The sequence below is a fragment of the Rhinolophus sinicus genome, chromosome 6, assembly GCF_057876585.1.
Source record: "Rhinolophus sinicus isolate RSI-liver-muscle chromosome 6, RSI-T2T, whole genome shotgun sequence".
NCBI classification, from domain to species: Eukaryota; Metazoa; Chordata; class Mammalia; order Chiroptera; family Rhinolophidae; genus Rhinolophus; species Rhinolophus sinicus.
The window spans coordinates 5651120-5665175 of record NC_142506.1 but is presented as its reverse complement, the minus strand read 5'-3'; the positions used below and the strand labels follow the sequence as shown (position 1 = coordinate 5665175).

The following is a 14056-nucleotide window of genomic DNA, read 5'->3' as shown; positions in this document are numbered from 1 at the left end:
TGACAAAGAAGCAGCTTCTTCCCTGAACACTTTCCCTCTGGCCTCACCTGCCACCTGCCACTGTCCAAATTCATTGCTGAATAAATAATGGCAATGGATGATTAGCAGAGCGATCCTAAGCGGAACGACCATGGAGGTGACCCAGACAAGCCCTGACTTTTAGGGAGGTGAGGGCTGGCCGTGGAAGTGAAAGCAGAGGAGGGAACCAAGAACTTGTAGTTAGTCGCCCCCGGCTGGAGCCTCAGGAAGCACAGCGGGTTTGGGCTGAGCTGCTCCAAATCTGTGGGGCCTCGGCCACATCGTCACCTCCCTGGGTTTCCATTCCCTCTGGTAACTGAGGAATGGCCATTCCCTCTCCATGAGGCTGTCACAGGCATGCCGCACTATGTATTACAGTGACCTGCTCTCTACCTCTCTCCCCACCCGACTATGTGTTCCTGGAGGGCAGGGGCTGTGTCTTTTTCTCTGTTAAAATCCCTTAGCAATAGGAGAGTCTGAGTAAACATTTGTTTTTTAACTCAATGATTTACTATGTGGCTCAGCTTCTCCATTTGTGAACCTCCCTATAATGCCCCTGACCTTGTGAGTTTCTGAGAAGGTAAGTGGGATGCCAGTCACATGTCACATGGCACCTCTGGTACATGGAAGGGCCCTAATACATTATAAGGATGTTATGGCCTGAACTGTGTCCCCTCAAATTCATGTGTTGAAGCCCTAACTCCCAGGAACTCAGAGTGTGATTATCTGTGAACCAGTTAGTCATTTCTCTGAAAAGGTTTGGCAATTTGGCCACCTTCCTAGATTTTACACGAATGCTATGATATTGTAATTCACAAAAATGGACACCTATTTCCAGGAGCCTGCAAACACCACTGGGTGGTGGGTGATGGGATATGAAATTCAGAGACATGTAAGGTAAAATGAGGTCGTCAGGGTGGGCCCTAACCCAATATGACTGATGTCCTTATAAGAAGAGCAAATGAAGACAGAGAGAATGACACAGACACATGTGCACAGAGAGAAGACGGCCACCGGCAGGCCAAGGAGAGAGGCCGCAGAAGAAACCAACCCTGCCCCGCATTTCAATCTTCGACTTCCAGCCTCCGGACTTGTGAGAAAATAAATCTTTGTTATGTAAGCCATCAGCGCCCTGGTATTTTGTCATGGTGGCCCCAAGAGACTAACACAGGACTGTTAGGTTATCAACATAGGTGTGGGCAGAGCATACCCCAGCTCCCTAAGAGAAGGCTTATGTTTCCTACATTTTAAGGGCTCTGATGTACCATAGGTTTCTAATGATCTTTTCTGTACCTGGGCTTTTCCTTGTATACGTGTAGTTCCGAGGCTGGATTATGACATTATTAGAAACAATCGGATCACAGCTTATAGACGTGCACACTGAACCTGCCCTCTCCATCCTAAAACCCTTCGCCCAACCTGGTGGTCTGAGTCCTACCGCCTGCAACCAGCACCGGCAGGCTGAGTCCTCACACTCCAGCTCAGAGGGAACGGACGAGGTCAGGATGCGGCCACAACAAAGCAAGGGGACAGGGCAGGGCCCACAGGGCAGAGGAACTTTGCCCCATTGCAGCACATTCCTGTGACCCATTTAAACTCAGACAGCAAGGAGCTCACCAATGCTGAGATGGGCCACTATTCCCAGGCTTCCCACCACTTCCTCTACAAATATTACCTGATGAGAGAAAGAATAAAAACCACCCGTAAACACGATATATGGAGGAACGCGTCAACTTCAGAGACTAAGTCAGAGAGCACACACCCTCAGACTCCCCCATCTGCAGAGAGCTCTGAGCGTCTAGGTCTGAAACCACCTTTCTTGGTGTCTACAGGCCCCAATCTGCTTTGAGAATCTGGTGGGAGCTCAGGGAAAGGTACTGCACATACACCTAGTAATCAGACACAATCTCAGGATCCCCGGGGTTCCCCGAAACCCAGCTGAGTCACCAGGAGCTGAAGAACCCTGGGATGGGACTGCCTTCCATTCCATATGGCAAGCAGAGGCTTGGGGCAGGATGAGCTGCCCACATCACAAGCTGTCAGGGCGAGACCTCAACAGGAAGCCAGGAGACCTGGTTCCTAACCTCACGATCTTCATCAGGGAGACTCCAGGGTCACAGACATTTAACTTGTGTCCAGGTTCCGGGCCAATTGGATTTTAAAAACAGGTTTCTCGAGATGTAAGTTGCATGCCATGAAATTCATCCATTTTGAGTGTACAATTCAACGATCTTTTTAAAAGCATATTTGCAGAATTTTGCAACCATCACCGAAATCTAATTTTAGAGCATTTCCATCACCCCAAAAAGAAACTTCATTCCCATTAACAGTCACTCCCCTTTCCTACCTCCAATCTAGGTGAACACTAATTTATTTTCTTTCTGTGGATTTTCCTTTTCTAGATATTTCGTATAAATAGAATCATATGGTAAATATCTGGTTTTCTGTATCTGGCTTCTTTCACTTAGTGTGATATTTTTGGGGTTTATCCATGTTGTAGCGTGTGTCAATATTTTGTTCCTTTTGATTGCCAAACTATATCCCCAGGGCTGATTGCCTCAGGTTATAACGTGCGTGCATGTGTGTGCATGTGTGTGTAGAGACGACAGGAAGGCCTATATAGGGAAGGTGGGCTTGGGCTGCTATATCTTGAGCTATTTTAGTGTGTACCCATTTTTAAAACTGAGGTGACCTGTACGCAGGGGATCTAAGCCAGCGGGGAGGGCAGGAAAGGTAGCTGGTGGCTCTTTCTATTCCCGAAGCAAGGATGGCCAGAACAGCCTGCTTTTCCCTTGTTCCCAAGCTGTTGGCACAATTCCTCTGAAAACAATAGGGATGGATCTTCAGTTGCTCAAGCTGTAGGACTTTGGGACCTTCTCCCTGACAGAGCCGAATTTCTTTTGTGCTTGATTTGCCTGGATTCCAAAGCTCACTATTCTTATCAGACTGGAGGTCAGATGGCCTCATTATGCTCTGTCCTGTGACGAAGTGTCTTGGGTTGGAGGTGATGGAGAGTTTGGCAAGGGGCCACCCTGTGAAGCATCTACCAAACCCTCATGCCTCAGGCGTCGCGTCGTGGAACGTGTACGTGGTATCCAGCGCAGGGTCCAGCTCGGACCTCAGCTGGAGCACACAGGTGCTGCCCAGAGGAACGCTGACAAGCTGGAGGTCACCCAGAGAGACCAGCCTGAGCGATCCCATGCCAGGCAACACGCTCAGCCAACTGTGTTTAAATTCCGAAGGGCTGTCCCTTGGAAGAAAGGATCTGGATTCATCCAGGAGGGCCAGCAAGGACCAATGCGTGCGAGTCACAGTCCGTACAACAGGCGGGGGCTCTGCAGGGAATGAGTCACCTGGGCAAGGGGTTTGGGGTCTGGCCCCAGCACCAGTTCCAACATGAGCTTTAGATCCCAGTGAGGAATTTAGAGAGAATCCTGGTCATGTGACCTAGGAAAGCTCAGCGTGGGCCGGGCAGGAGGGAGCTGCTGTGTGAGGCTTGGACTCGCTCTCCTGGCAGCCGAGGACACCAGGACACCAGGATACCGGCTGAGAGGACAGAGAGTCCGGGACTCTGCCGGCCTGCAGTCAGGGCTGGGGAACCACTGCCTGGCTGACCCTGTTTGGGAAGAGCTTTTGGGTCTATCGTTGAGCAAGCGGAGGGCAAATGGGGTCATTTTCTGTTTTTGTCAGTGTAAGCAATTTCCCATTTCCTTGAGTGCTGGGCTTTGCGGTTAAAGGAGTGGGTTTAGGTAATCAGCAAGGAGTAAATCCACGAACCATTGAGTCATTCCCACGTCTTCTGATGTCCTCATCTGTTAGTCCCAGTGAGTCCCTCCTTAACCTTCCCAGGGTTATGGAGGCAGTTCATTGGCTCCCGTGTTTAAGACGGACAGCGAACTTGCCTCGCAATCATTATTATGAGATCTTATGAATAGCAGCAACGTCCACGTGACAACTTGACATTCCACTTTAATAAGGAACGGATTGTCATGGGCGACTTGGAACGAGATGGTCTGTCTTCTAACAGCAGTAGGTCTTCTGGCAACAGGCCTGCTCTGTTTTCTGGCTCTTTACCAGATTAAATTAATTTACTCCATAGTCCATCCCTTCTCCCTTTTTGGGCAGCAACCCAGGCGGACAGATCAAATTGTACAGAATGTCTGGCTCTCAAGGGCTCTCAGAAGCTCCTCAAGAAAGCGCAGAAATCCTGGAAACAGCAGGACCAGTGGAGGGTCCCGTCTCTGCTGGATACCATCAGGGTTGGGCTTCCCTCATAGCAGCAGGCAGTTCCTGTGCTCGGCAGCTCCAGAGAGACCCCCTCACCCACCCTTACATTGAGCAGAGTGGGGTGCCCCATGCAAAGTGGTTTGGGACACATTTCTGCATCCAACGTCGAACAGCATTCACGTCTGAAGAATTGCAAGTAGGCCCAAATAACGGAGTACAGAGTGTGTGATAGGGGAAGGTGGCCAAGAGATGGAGACACAAGTGGAGACAAGATCACAGATGGCCCTGTGCAGCCCTGAAGGCACTCAGTTGTCCAAACCCTGCCTCCCAGCCAGATCTCACACGTCACTGGAACTACTATGAGGCCTTGCTACAGCTTGCCCTTATCCCGGCTCCCTCTGCCTTCCTCTGACTCCCTCTTGGTGCTCTTCCCCTTTAAGTCTACCTAACACAGTGATTTTAATGGGATTTCACTCAGCTCCAAATGTCAATGGCAGATGCATCCTGAAAATCCGTGCCCCCCACCCCTCCCAGAACACCACACAAACAGAACATGACTCCTGGTCAGAGGCCCCGCGGCTTTCACACCATTACACCATGTGATTGAGTGAGCTCCCGAAGAGTTAGGAGCCGTCAGCCCCTTTAATAGGTGAGGGAGGCCCAGTGAGACGGGGTAAGATGCTCAGGGCTGCGCAGGGTCTCAGCGGCAGAGCAAAACATCTCAACAGTCTGGACTCCAACCCTGGCGCTCCCACTGTCCTCAGCCTTGGCCTTAGTCAGACTTTCCTAGAACTTGGAACAATGTCCTGCTGCTCTAGATCCCACAGAACAAGCCAGGACTGGCCTCAGACTTTTCTATGTAGGCTCTGGGCCTTCTCAGGTTGTTGGAGTTCTAAAGAACAGCCTGGGACCCTGTGCTTGTCATTACCAGGTGGTGGTTTCATGGGTTTGGTTGGCAAGTAAGTCACAGTAGAAGCCAGATGGCGTGCTAGCCCATCTTGCTTCTTTAATTTCGCTAAAATGAGGGGCTTGGATAAATTGTCTGGTTCAGCTCTGATTCCTGGGGAATCTACAGTCTTAGAAATAGAAGGTGGAAAAAACCCTGAAGAAATGTCAGTTCCTGTTTGCCTGGGTCCATCCCTGAGCTTCTGTCATACCCAGTGTCTGAGTTGGTAAGGGCCAGGGGTCAACATGGTGAAATAGTTTATCTCATGGGAAACTCAGATTGGTTGATTAAAGTTGCATAGTTGAAAGAATTCTGATTACCCTTAGGCCCGTGGGAAAGAGTACGGTGGGTGCAGGATTTGGGAGCTTGTAGCACACATACCACACAGTACTCAGCTCTAGTGATGGAACAGTCTCATCGGTTCTGGAGGACAGAATGATCTGAATTCCCACTGGCCTTGGATCTTCTACAAGGGAGCCCTAGGTCTCACCATACTTCATGGGTGGACATGATTCTTGCTTCCTATATGATTAAGGTAGTGCTCCGAGAGGTTGGATAAGTTGTCCAAAGCCACACAGCTAAGGCACGCTGTATCCAGGACTCGAATCCAGATCTGTCCCATTCCAATTGGGGTTCTCTCCATGCCTTAGTATACCCTGCACCTTACGTTCTCTCTGACAGAGGCTGAGTTAAAAATTTTACAAGTATGCATTTATTTTTTTAAAAGACCCCAAATCAGTAAATAAAAATTTGAAATGATTTTTTAAAAAGATTTCTCAGTTAAAGGATGAAAGTTCTGATTTGAAAAATTAAAGTCACAGAACAGTTACAGGGACTCTTACAAAGCCTTTTAATATTTGTTCCTGAACTTGAGAGGGAACAGATATTGAGAGCTATTCTAGATGCTTGAAAAGGTGACCTCAGGCCTTCCCTGAGATTAGCCCAAAGCAGATAAGGATAAAGTGTTTTCATTAAGGCTATTAGAGCTGGCAGGGGACACCACCTCTGGGCCACTTTAGCTATAAGCCTAGAGGAATTTAAGTCAGAGGAAGGGGTAAATCTGTCTCCAACTGCAAAGCAGGAAAACCCTACAGTGGATTCAGCAGAATCCATCCTCCACTGGTCTATTTTGACACTGCGTATGATTTATTTATTTTTATTCCTTCCCAATCTCTAATGCATGGCATGACATATCACGTGACTAAATGAAAAGCAAGTAGAGATGAGAAAGGTACTAAATGGTGCCCAGGGGTTTATAGTCCTTCAACTGTTCACTTAAATAATACAACTCTTTAAGACACATATGTGAGTTTTTAGATGTAGTCTGGGTGTCGCAAATGACAGACATGAGAGGTGGGGGATTAGATTATGGGGGGCCGTGAGTGTTGGGTTACGATAACTGGATTTTATTCTATGGATAAGGGGTACCCTTTAAGTGGGGGACAGACTTTGCCAGATTTACACTGTACAAAGGCCACTCTAGCTAAGGGTGGAGCCTGGATAGAAAGGAATGCGGCTGGAGGCAGGGAGACAGTCAAAACCCAACAGGAAAATGCCTGGTTTCCCCCTGAACTGCCCTAATGAGGGAAGAGATCAAGCCTGACTTGTTCACTGCTCTAATTCCCCAGCTAAGGACAATGTCTGCCACCTATAGGCCCACGACACACACTGGTTAAAGGATCCAATGATGTAATTTCAGTGATCCCAGTGAAAAGGTAAAATCTCAATCGGAGCTTTGGTAGAGGGAACTGAGAAGAGAGGATGGGTTTGAGAAACAGGGGATAAAAATCGAGAGAGCTTGGCCATTGACGGAATCAGGTGTGAGGGCGGAAAGGAGACTGAGATGTCTCCAGACTTCTGGCCTGGGGACTAGAGGGCTCTCAAGGAGTAAAATGGGGCACATTTGGGGGCGGGGACAATGCTGAGCTAACATGAGGTTGAGCTGCCTGTAGGACATGTAGGTGGGGTCGCCTTAGATGCGTCCCCTGAGCAGCTGCCTTGGCTCAGCTCTGGCCCTTTGCACATGCTGCCCCCTGTAGACCGGAAGGCCTTCTTCCCTTCACTCTGTTAACTCTTCCTTACCTTGGACCTCAGGTCAGCCATTCAGGTTCCCTGGTGTCAGGCTCTAAGAAACCAGCTGCATCCTTTCGGATCATGGCTTTCAAATGGCAACTGATGCCCAGGAGTGTGGTTAATAGATTAATGTCTGTCGTCCCCTCTAGAATCTCCATAAGCCAGGACCATGTCTCTTTCTGGTCACCAGTGAATTCCTAGTAAAAAGCACCATGCCTGCACATAGTAGGCACTCAATAAATATTTGCTGAATGAATAAGGGACTGACTGAATACCTTTGTAAATAAATGAGTGCACAACTAAACAAGAGATAAAGTCCTGATACTTGAACAGCTTTCCAATATTTTCAACTGTGTGTCAAACCCAGAGAAGTGACTGGGTCTGTGGTTCTGTGTGTGTTCGGCTGCAATGCCCACCACTCAGTGGACACTCAGCCTATGCCTACTTCCTGTCTCACCCACTGACCTCGGTGGTCTCAGCTCTTTGCACACAGTAGGTGCCCTATTCAAGTTTGAACTATGGATAAAGGAAGAGAAGGGCGAGAGGCAGGTGTATGTGTTATGTTGTCTCCCTTCCCAGGTACACCAGTGCCACCAGGCGTGGATGTAAGGAGAAGGCGGAGCAGGTGGGAGCTGTCGGGGTGCTCATTGTCTGAAGCACCTTTTATTTATGATAAACACCAGGGGGAGCCCCCAAATGTCTCCTGTTGTGCCAGAATGCTGATCCTACAGCTATTGCTAAATTACCAAGGGGTCCTGGCCACGTCCTGCCACTCACCAGACTCTTAATGGACACAAGAATCTTACACCCCTCTCCCTATACACCACAGCTCTCTCTGAGAGACTCCGGGACATCACAGCCCATACAAAACGGATCGCACTGTCTGGCTTGTGCCTCCTGCACCATCCAGCTTGGCAGCTGGTGCCTGGGTTTGGAAGTCATCCTAGACGCCCAAATGAGTTGGTGTCAGGCTGACCTGGATTCACATCCCAGTTCTGCCCCGTCCTGGCTGTGCGGCTTTGAGAAAATGACTTAAGTTTTCTGAGCCTCAAGTTTTCTCATCTACAAAAAAGGGAAAGAAGGGACCGTACTCATTTATGGTGGATTGCAAACTCAGGCTTGCAAAAGATCCAGCCTAGTGTAGATGACAGATAATCAATGAGTCTCCTCCCACCTCCTCTCATCCATGGTCATGTCAGAAATTCCTAAATCATCACAGGGAGGCCATTTTTCTTGTGTTCCACTCAGAGACTTAGCACATAGTAGGGCAGCAGGTCTCAAACCTCAGTGTTCATCAGAATGTTCTGGGGCTCCTTAAAAATGCCATTCTCGGCCTTGCCTTCAGGCTGCAGGGCCCAAGAGTCTGCATTTTTAAAGAGGGCCCTCAGGTGATTAGGGGTCTCCTCTTGAGCAAGCCCCATTTTCAGTCAAGACCTGGCTTAAGTGGCACTCACTAGTTCCTCGGCTGAGCGGCCTGTGGGTCTGTGGTGTGGAGTAAAAAACGAGAAAGGGAATTTTTTAAAAGTTCAGGGGGATGGAGAGGGAGGGTCCCCTCACAGCTGTCTTTCTCTGCACAGGGAAGGTTTACAAAGCTTGTCTCTTGTTGCTCATAAAATGGCTCTTGTGCTTAAATGGGCGATGTTTAACGAAAGCGGAAAGCCATCCTGGCTCCGGTGACTGCAATCATGGCACTCCTAATTAAAGGCTGCTGGCGGGAAGACTTTCCTGGCACCAGAAAACTCCCTTGGGGGCAGCTGCCTAAAGCAGCCACCTAAATGCCAGCCGTGGTTGCTGGAGATCTGGGAACTTTGTTCTGCAAGATTCTTTGCATCTTGGGATCAGCATCAGAGAATCCTAAGGGGAGGCCCAGGGGGGCGGGTCTCGGAACCTTCCACACCTGTGAGCTCCAGGAATCGTTCTAGGACTTCTATTGCGAATGGTTTGAAATAACAACTGTGTGTGTTCAATGACTATCCCTCCTCATCCTCTCTCCTGTTTTCAGCTGCAGCCTTGGACTCGAACCCCGGCTCTGGCTCCCAAACCTCTTCTTTTTAAACCTTTCTCTGGAAGCTTTCAGTGAAACAAATTTTAAGCAGGCAGCAACTGAATTCATCCATAGGTCTTTGTAGCCACTTCTTTAACGCTCGCGAGACAACAGAATAGTCCAAACAAAGGCAGAAACCAAGCCTTACCTTTCAGCGGTACGGCTGCTGTATCCTGACGCTCTTGTCTGGACCACAGAACCACCCACAGCTTCGGTTTCCGGTAGAAATGAATCGGCCTTCTCCTCTTCAGCGGAACACTCCAGTCAATCATCTAGACATATAAAAATAAAATAGGAGTGGATGTGTGTGTAGTTCCTTTTTAACTGGGCCTCAGTTACTGGGAAAAATCCGGTGTCGTGACCAGTTCTGATTCTGTTCACCAGATAGTTGGCTACCTTTTTAATAGCAGGACGTGAGGTGGCTTTCAAGATTTCTAACCTCTTCCCGGACACCTCACTAAGGCGTAAGATACACAAAGGCTTTAAAAAAAAATGATTGATCTATCTATTATCTCTCTCTCTCTCTCTCTCTCTCTCTCTCTCTCTCTCTCTCTCTACCCCCCTCTCATCTCTCTATCTATCATCTATCTCTCCAATTGAGATATAGCTCACACATAACATATGTGTTAGGTGTGTGACGTAATGATTTGATATACGTATATATTGCAAAACGATCACCACAACCAGTTTAGTTCATATCCATCACCACACAGTTAAAATTTTTTCCCCTCGAACTTTTTAAGATCGACTCTCTTAGCAACTTTCAAATAGACAGTACAGCATTGTAAAGAATCATTAGTACGCTGTGCATTCCATCCCCTGGACTTATTTATTACTTATTTTATAACTGGAAGTTTGTATCCTTTGACTCTCCATCACCCATCACAAAGGCTTTTCAATGTCGTATGAGTGTACCCTAAGACTCAAGGTATGTATATATATAGATATATACGCAAATATAAGTATACATACATGTACATGCATATACAAACATGCATATTTGCACATTTCTCTATATACAATGTCTTTACATTATATATACATATTACCATGTTTCCCCCAAAATAAGACCTAGCCGGACAATCAGCTCTAATGCGTCTTTTGGAGCAAAAATTAATATAAGACCTGGTCTTGTTTTACTATGATATAAGAGATATAAGACTGGGTCTTATATTAATTTTTGCTTCAAAAGACGCATTAGAGCTGATTGTCCGGCTAGGTCTTATTTTCAGGGAGACACGGTATAATATGCATACATCTATTCCTACCTACACACACACACACACACACACACACACACACACACACGAACGGCATGTGATCAGAAGTCCTGGGTGTGCCCCAGGCACTCTGAGGGGCCAGCGGGGCCCCCTGAATGCCAGTCCATTGCCTAGTAAGCCTACGAGTCCCCTGCCCCTCCAGCACTGGTCTCCTAGCTTCTGCTCAGCCCCCAGCACCGTGCCTCACCTGCTGCTGCTCACCTCAGGGCCACAGGTGTAGGGAAGAGAATGTGACCCACTCAGTCGTTCCTGACTTTGGAGACTCCACAACAGAGCTGCTTGGGCGCTGGGGCAAAGCCTGCCGGGGTCCGAGTCAGGCTAGTTAACGGGCACTTCTGTCTCTACCCCAGGCCTCGGGCTGAGCCCCAGGCATCACGGGTGCCTCTGAAACCCCTTCCTGCGATGTGCCTTTGCCTCATGCTACCTCTTCCCCCTTCCCACACACGCAAAATCGCAAGTTTCCACAAGGGCCCACAGGTGTCTGGATCCTGGCTTAGCATCTGTTCTTGGTTCTTCTCCTAGGAGGTTTCCCAGCCTCCATTTTAACAGTACCTGGCAGAGATACGGGGAGGAATGGAGACAAAGAGCACAAGGAGCCAGGCATAGCAGGCGCTACGGTACCTGAGGGGTGACCCTGCCGTCCTGCGTCGAAGAAACAGAAAGGAGCGAACCTGCCCCATGTCACCCAGCTGAGGAGGGGGGACACTGGGCATCAACCTCAAGTTTACCTGCCTGACTGGGAAGCCCATGGGCTTCTTTCTGCACGGCCTCTGGGTACAGTGGCCGCCCTGGAAGTCCTCCCAGCTCCTCTGGTTCCAGGCGCAGTGTGCTTTGTGGGATGCTAGTCCTGAGTCGAAACCGGAAGTCACAAGCTCCAAGCCTGCAGGGCCCAGGACCGGATGGTATTGGGGGGCCAGAGAATCCACGACAGTGGAGGGAAACTGGCACCAAAACCAGCCCCAGGGAGTGGGGCGAGCCCTGACTGGCTGGAGGGCACACACCCACAGGGAGGCAGCTGCCCCTCAGCCCTGGCTCCTGGGCCATCTGGAGAGAAAAGCCCAGACTTGCCAGATCTGCTGGAGCCTTAAGGGAAGCCAGGCACTGGGAATTTTAGGTCAAGTGTCCCGAGGGTCTGGAGCTAATCCAAATAACGTGTGTGCGTGTGCATGTCATGCTGGCTAAAAAGCACAAATTATCAGCAGAAACTGGCTGGCGTCTGTTTACTCTTATTAACCATTTTACAATTTAAGAAGGTATTTGGGTTCATTTTTTTTTTTTCCTTTGGCAGGTGAATCTAATAAAGTTCTCTCAATTACCCAGACCTCTCTTTATGACCAGCCTCAAGCTTCCAATTGGGGAAACGGAGGCAAAGCAGCCAGAGGGGTCATCCCAGACATGCTGCCAGCGCAGTGCTGTGTTGAGAGGTCTGGGAACCAGAAAGGAGGGTTCAACCGAGGACACTCCCGCTGTTCCTCAAACCAGAGGGCTCTGCAGGACTGAAAGCACGGACTGGCTGTTACTCTTTGATCCAAACTGTGGATCACAGCTCATCACCCCCAGGGCGATGACGCACAGTATAGCTTTCGGCTGACTCAGCACTTTCTGAACGCGGTGATAACAGGTCCCCCTCCAATTGCCAGGGAATGGGGGTGGGGACGCCCTAGGAGATCTGCGGTCACAGCCAACTCTCTTGAGACCAGACCTGTGCTCGCCTCTGACAGGGGGTATGCTTTCCTCTGGGGCTTCTCCTCCCAGCCGTGAGCGGTACCTGTGTGATCTTTTTCAACGAATCTCATGAATTTCAGATTTTAAATCATCAGAGAAAGGAGGATGCATCAATAACATTCGTGAATATGTTAAAAAACAAAGAAAAAAATGTATCCCAATTTTAATTCTTGTTAGGATTCCATTTCCTGACCATGAAATTAAAGTGATGAGGGGAACTGGTGACGGGGAGATAACAGTAACAATCGCTGCACACAGTGAAGCCTTACACTGTCCCGGGCGATGAGCTGTATGCTCTACTCAAATGATCTAAGGCGGGGGTGCCTGCCTACTTGACATAGGTGTGATTCTGCTGTCCAAACCACTTACGACCTTTTTCAAGTCACACTAAATTACAGCTCAGGCAATTTACATGCAATGAATCTCCTTAATTGAACGTTTATGGTTGGATAATATAACTGTGGTATAGACAAGTGGTAATTCATCCAGCTCCTCTGCTCAAGGAGGATCTCGCCTGTTCTAAGAGGAGTGTGTGGGGACGTGGGCGGCAAGGTGGGAAGAAGAGGCAGGGCTGGGCTGCTGACCAGCTGGCACTGCCCCTGCCACGTCCCCCGCCACTGTCCCCTGGTCCAGCTCCAGCCACACTGTCCTCTTGCATCCTTTGTTCCTTAAATTTTCTATGCTTCCCAGGGCCTTTGCAAATGCTGTTCCATTTGCCTGGCGACTGTTCTCTTCCCTTTGTAGAAGCAACACCCACCCATCCTCCAGGCCCTCAGCGGGGACCCTCAATGGGACCTGTGCCCCTTTGTCTGTACAGCTTTCTTTCATGACGCTGATAAAAACTACAGGCGGACACTTATTTGGGGTCGTGTTTGTTAATGCTTCTCATGCATGAGACTCCACACACCATGAAGACAGAGGCCACTCTTGGTTTTATTTGTTATTACTTATTTTTGCATCCTGACCGCCTAACACAGGGTATGGATTTAGCAAATGTTTGTGGAGGAATGAATAAACAGGAAGGTGTGTTCAGGTGCAAGGGCATGTGGGTGTCAGCTCGGTGAGGGTGGGTGACAGATACATTCTGAGCTGGCCCCTAGACCACACTGGGGGGAAGGGACTCGGTGGTGGTGGCCTCAGCCAGGACGCTGGCTGCAGGGACGGGCACATCTTACGCTTGGCAGGTTGATGACAGCATCATGGAGTCTGGTCTCCCAGGGGTGTGAGCCTTGCCCTTGCGGGGCCTGGATTTGAGGCTGGAAGAGAAGAGGAGCTAAGCATTGGGTGTTGGCAGCCCTGGCTGCTCCCAGGCAGGTGAGGGGTGCAGGCCAATGCTCACTCACTGCCCCAGAGCCTGTCCTGCCCAAAGCAGGAGAACTGTGCCCTCGAGGTCTGTACCACAGGTTGGCAAACACCCTCTGCAAAGCAAACAGTACACCTTTGCGGGCCCCATGGTCTCCGCTGCAACTACTTCCTTTGCCATCAGTATAGCACAAAAGCGTCCATACATGATGCAGGAGCAAATGAGCGTGACTGAGTTCCAATATAATTTTCTTTACGGACATTGAAATGTGGCCATTTCAGCTGTCACAAAATAGTTTTCTTCTTTTGATATTTTCCCCGACCACATAGAAATGTGAAAACTCTCCTTAGCCGTAGAAGAACAGGTGGCCTGTTGGATCTGGCTCATGGGCTGTAGTTACTGACCCCTGGTCTATCCTCTTGTTCCAAATTCCAGGGTGT

At 49.2% G+C, this 14056-nt stretch overlaps 1 long non-coding RNA gene across 1 annotated transcript in view; it reads right to left on the bottom strand.

The window, feature by feature from the left end:
- The window catches only part of LOC148757827 (uncharacterized), an 85313-nt gene that overhangs the window by 37865 nt on the left and 33392 nt on the right, over window positions 1–14056 (bottom strand). Inside the window, exon 2 of the long non-coding RNA XR_016021628.1 lies at window positions 9457–9580. This is a non-coding gene — a long non-coding RNA (uncharacterized LOC148757827). The remainder of the gene's footprint in view (window positions 1–9456; window positions 9581–14056) is intronic.